Raw genomic sequence first — 6321 nt, 5'->3', positions numbered from 1 at the left:
TTATTATATTATATCATATTATATTTGAGGGCCGCTTTCGAAACGTCATAAAGCTTTAAAACACTGCTAAATGGCGTTGATCTGGTGAACCCATGAAGGAGTGTCCATTGATTTTTACTAATATGTGGTCCTTTAATACTTGTGTTTGTATAATACAAAAAGGAGAATATTATTTATATTATTATTTAATTTCTCTTAATTGACCAATTGTCTCTTAAACTGACACACAAGCACTACATTATTTAATTTTCCCTCATGTTTAGTTTGGTATTAAAAAGCAACTCTTATTATGAAGCACATGTTCATTTATAATTGATATTATTTATTATAGTATCAATGTCATGTTGTCATTATCATGTGACCTGTCAACATCAGTTGCGTTGCTTCACTGCCATTCATAAATACTCTCCTTCGCCCAGTAGGGAAGTATGGGATTTCAAATGCAGTCTAGGTAAAGTGCAATAATAAGTGAGCGTGTTCCATTGTCACTTGTTGATCTTTGTGTCAGCATACAACTACGCCAGTAGTGAATCTACTAAAGCAGCAGCCAATGAGCGTGAGGATTCTCTCCGCTCCGTGGTGCGTTTCCCGTACAGCGACGCAGCTCACTGCTTAACAATAGCTGTGTCTCATTTAATTTAATTTCGAAAGGCTGCGTCCTCTGGAGAACACATCCTGTGAAGGATGCGGTATACTGAGTGTCCTTAATCAGAATTAAATGCGACGTCCTTCGAAGGACACACAGGAAGTTTCACGTTGCTATGCCAACACGTTCACAGCATCGTTGCTCTCACACCAGTTATATGAATTACAATTATTTATTTTATTTAACTTGAAAATGACTATGAAATGTTTCTTGCCTTGACAGCAAAGTACTGTTCTAAACGTTTAAAAATCACTAAACACTTTTAATCCTGTTTACCACAACTATCTATTTGGTAATACAGCTTAAAAACAAAAACAAGCTTGAAACAACTTAAATTTAAACACCACATCTTCGCTTGCATGTATATCTGCCGGCGTCTGCAATTTTTCAAATAATATTTAAAAAACATGGCGGTTGTTAATGGCGACGCAAAGAATTGTGGTTTATCTGCAGCAGCGAAGGATACACCTCATGCACACTCCGAATTCCTGTGTGTCCTACTTTCTTTTCTGAAATGAGACAGCCTTGATGACGCATGCAGCCTTCAAATGCGACCTCTGGAGGATGCAGCCTTTTCGAAATGAAACACAGCTTATATACATAAGCCGCTTTTCCACCGCAGGAACTTTCCCCAGGAACTAGGAACTTTGGGGTGGTACTCTGTGTGTTTCGACCGCAGGAACCAGGGTCTAAATGAAGTTCCGGGTAAATATTTCCCTCTCCAAACGGCCCTGCTCGCGAGGTAGTACTTTCTCAAAGTTCAGGAACTTTCGGGGGTGGGACTTGGACGCTGAACATGCTGATTGGTTGAGCTCACGCCGCATTTTATTTCAACCGGCATTTTTAAAAGTCTTGCGAGGTTCGTTCTGCGTTCAGTAAATATATCAGTCTTGCTCTTTCTGTCTGCTCAGCAATCTCAGGGTCAATGTCCGTAATAGCTGATAATAACATACGTTGTCTTATTTTAAATCTAGCTTTACGAGCTTTCAGAATACACTTTACTATCAGTGCTCGTCTCTTTTCCACCATTTTGTTAATGACCTCTTTAGTAAACCAATACATAACCAGCAAAAACAACACAGCTTGAGTCTCCTCCATACTTGTTATTGTTGCAGACAGTATCGCGGAAAAAGGATTACTGTCCGTCGCTGACTGGGAGGAACACAGTTGCGCACAGTCCCACGTCTCTGGACTAATTTGTCTAATCTTCACGGTACTTTAGACCGCAGTGGAAACGCAGACAGTAGCAGGTCTGGGGGAAAAAAAGTTCCTGTAAAAAAAGTTCCTGGTACAAATTGTTCCGGGTAATTAAGGTGGAAACGGGGCTATATTAGGTACAATGTGTCGTTGAAGAAATCAACTAACTACTGACAAACCGTATTGTCGCAAATTTGTCATTCAACCACGTTGGATGATGTCACGCAGGTGGTGGAGTAATAACTTACAACACCAAATCAGAAAAAGTTGGGACAGTATGGAAAACGAAAAGAAAAAAAAAAGAAGTGATTTTAAATTTACTTTGACTTGTATTTCATTGCAGACAATATGAACACAAAATATTTCATGTTTTCTCTGGTCAACTTCATGTCATTTGTAAATATGCATCCTTTCCTGTCATTCAGACCGGCAACACATTTCAAAAAAAGTTGGGACAGGAGCAATTTAGGGCTAGTAATGAGGTAAAATGGTTAAATAATGATGTGATTTGAAATAGGTGATGTCAACAGGTGATTGTAATTATGATTTGGTACAAAAGCAGCATCCAAGGTCTAATCCTTTAGGAGCAAAGATGGGCTGAGGGTCGCCAGTTTGCCAACAAATACGTGAGAAAATTATTGAAATGTTTAAAAACAATGTTCCTCAAAGAAAGATAGGAAGAGATTTGGATATTTCACATTCAACAGTGCATAACATAATTAAAAGATTCAAGGAATCTGGAGGAATTTCAGTGCGTAAAGGACAAGGGCGCAAGCCTAAGCTGAACAACCGTGATCTCCGATCCCTCAGGCGGCACTGCATCAAGAATCGTCATTCATCTATAAGCGATATCACCACATGGGCTCAGGACTACTTTGGCAAACCTTTGTCAAGTACCACAATACGTAGTTACATCCACAAATGCCAGTTAAAACTGTACTGTGCCAAAAGGAAGCCCTATGTTAACAGTGTCCAGAAGCGCCGTCGACTTCTCTGGGCTCGGAGGCATCTGGGATGGACCATCACACAGTGGAAACGTGTACTGTGATCAGATGAATCAGTATTTGAGGTATTTTTTGGGAGGAATGGACGCCGTGTGCTCCGGACCAAAGAAGAAAAGGATCATCCAGACTGTTACCAGCAACAAGTCCAAAAGCCAGGGTCTGTCATGGTATGGGGTTGTGTCAGTGCCCTTGGCAAAGGTAACTTGCACTTCTGTGAAGGCACCATTAATGCTGAAAAGTACATAGAGATTTTGGAGCAATGCAATGCAAAACCACATTCTGCACACATTACAAAGTCCTGGCTGCGGAGGAAGAGGGTACGGGTACTTGACTGGCCTACCTGCAGTCCCGACCTGTCTCCAATAGAGAATGTGGACCCCGTACTGTTGCCCACCTTAAGACTTGTTTGCAGGAAGAATGGGACAAAATTACACCTGAAACACTTTATCACTTGGTGTCTTCAGTCCCTAAACGTCTTTTAAGTGTTGTGAAAAGGAATGGCAACATTACAAAGTGGTAAATGCTTTACTGTCCCAACTTTTTTTGAAATGTTGCTGGTCTGAATGTCAGGAAAGGATTCATATTTACAAATTACATGAAGTTGACCAGACAAAACATGAAATATTTGGTGTTCATATTGTCTGCAATGAAATACAAGTCAAAGTAAATGTAGAAATCACTTTTTTTTTTTTTTTTTTTTTGCGTTTTCCATACTGTCCCAACTTTTTCTGATTTGGGGTTGTATTTTAATGAATCCGTTTAATGGTAGATCTTTTTGCTATAAACTATGAACATGGCATCTGAGGACTAATTCAAATTTTTCTCAGTTATTTTGCTTTATTTACATATTCAACCATAGGCTCCTTACGTAGCCTACTAGAGCATGTATGCACAAGCACTTTAAAAACAGTGCTTTAAATCTCTTGACAAACTAAAAGACGTAAATGACATTATGCATTCGAAATAAAATATATAGATTGTACTGAATGTCAGCTTGCTTATTTTGCTCAAGATAAGGATTTATTAAGTCCACATGTCATGCAAACAAGAAATGATGCTTCTAACCACAGGTTGAGAGCTGTCGTTCCAACCACGCAACTTTGCGATGCAGTTCGCGAATGTTCGTTGGAACTATGGTTTCGGGAAACACAGACTCGTTGAACTATGTTGATAGCGACGGAACTTTTTACCATAGTTGGCCAACGATGCTTTCGGGAAACACACTCCTGTTTAGTCATGTGGCGGTAAGCAGGTGATCTTTGCAACATATAATTAAAACACATTTTTATAGAAAACTAGCCTATTACGAGTACACGTTCAGATAGCTCTAAACAAAAGCACAATTTATGGGTCAAGGGCATCATAAACTCTCTGCAGCCCTGGAATGATTCTCTCTCAACAGGTTCTGGTTTATCTTGTCTTCCAACCACATTCATCTCAGGATCTGAAATTAGCAGCTCTGCATCCATATGGCACACAAGGACTTGTGTGTGTGTGAGAGAGAGTGAGAGAGAACAGATTGTTGTGGAAACCTTCAGTCCTGCCCTGTGAACCCTGATGCTACGGTCACCAGCAGGAGGGCAAAACGACTGCTGATAGAAGGGCAGCTGACACTCTCACACAGCTGTTAAATACACACATGCTCCAAAATTAACTTTTGCCATATCGGCCAATGGCTGGTATTACATTTATTCATTTAGCAGAAGCTTTTATCCAAAGCGACTTGCCAATGAGGACAAAACAAAGCAATTCATCCAAATGAGGGAACTGCCTTATTACTCCAGTCTTCAGTGTCACATCATCCTTCAGAAATCATCATAATATGCTAATTTGCTGCTCAAGAAACATTTCTTATAACTATTGATGTTGAAAACAGTCGTGGTGCTTCATATTTTTGTGAAAATATTGTTCTTTGCATACATTTTAACCATCCATTAATTAGCAATTCATAGAAAAGGTGAACATTTGCCTGTAAAGCCTGATTTTAAAAAGCTTACAGAGTGTTAAATTTGGACCCTATACATGCACACACGCACATGGTGTGCACACACACACACACACACACACACACACACACACACACACACACACACACACACACACACACACACACACACACACACACACACACACACACACACACACACACACACACACACACACACACACACACACACACACACACACACACACACTACAACAACTGTATCACCATTCCAAGAGTTATCTTCGCCAGTGTGATAATGATATAATTAAGGATAACAACTAAAAATGTGTTGATTAAAAATACAATAATTGAGACATTTTAATTGAATCATTAAACCCCTCATAATTCTTAATTTTTAACAAGTTGGAATCATGAGAAAATATTTTTATGTGTGTAGGCTATGTGGCAGGAATGCTCTGGAGAGAGGGTGCCCTTTTCTGAAGCTGCTATGATCCGTCAATCAATAAGAGTCCCTTTGTTTCCCCTTGAGTCTGGTTTCATACAGTTAGATTCACACACACACATATCGACAGCTGTCATTCATAAACATGTCAAAATCTATGCTCTGTCCAAAACCTGTCCCAGAGGCTGATAAAACGCTTTCCCGCTGAATAAAACCCAACATTTTACTGTGGGCAGCTCAAGGTAATTCAAATACCCAGCCACCCTTTTAGAATAAAAAAATATAATCTACCAGAGCACACTACCCTTTGAATGGGTTCATCGGACCTCACAGAATTTGTACCTCGCTGGTTTGAGTTCTACTTCATGGGTCTTAGTAATTTGGAGGGGAGGAGTGTTTCAGTCACATCATCTTAATACCGGGGTACCTCAGGGGTCGGTGCTTCGCCCTCTCCTTTTCTCAATATACACAACATCGCAATTATATTCTTTTAAAGTAAATTATTTCTGTAAGTACTATTTTTAAAAGTATGCTAAAGTGTACTAGTTGTTCACATGGAAAATGATTTAATTGAAAAGTAAAAACGCTAAATTTCATTCGCAGCAACAGTTCAGAATTTCTTCATATAAATGATTTCCTTTGTTTTAAATTGTGTTCAACTCATACAAATATACTGAAATTGTTTTAAAAATGAATCAAATATAGCAAAAAGTGAGTGATCCATGCAGAGGTAGTTGACATTGAATAAGTTTTCGTGAAAAACCCCCAAAAAAACAGACATTTAAAAAAACAAAAAATGACAAAATGTGACTAGAACCTAATTACTAAACCTTTCGAATTACTAAAATGAAAAACATAAACAAAATTAATATTCAAAATATTACTAAGAAAGCTAATAGTCCTTAATATGCTAAAATAAAACTGCTGCTGACCTGGAAGTCTTGATTTTGATTTTGGGGTGTACTAGAATATGTTTTATTGCTTGATTGTTAAAAAAACACATTATTTTTCACATATTTTACATTAGTAGTGGTTTCGATTAAGCCACTGCTTCTGAAATTCGCTGTGATTGGTCAGATGGCCC

This window comes from Gobio gobio, assembly GCF_949357685.1.
Source record: "Gobio gobio genome assembly, chromosome: 2".
Taxonomy (NCBI): Eukaryota; Metazoa; Chordata; class Actinopteri; order Cypriniformes; family Gobionidae; genus Gobio; species Gobio gobio.
The sequence above is the reverse complement of the archived record's forward strand: the minus strand, read 5'-3'. Positions refer to the sequence as shown.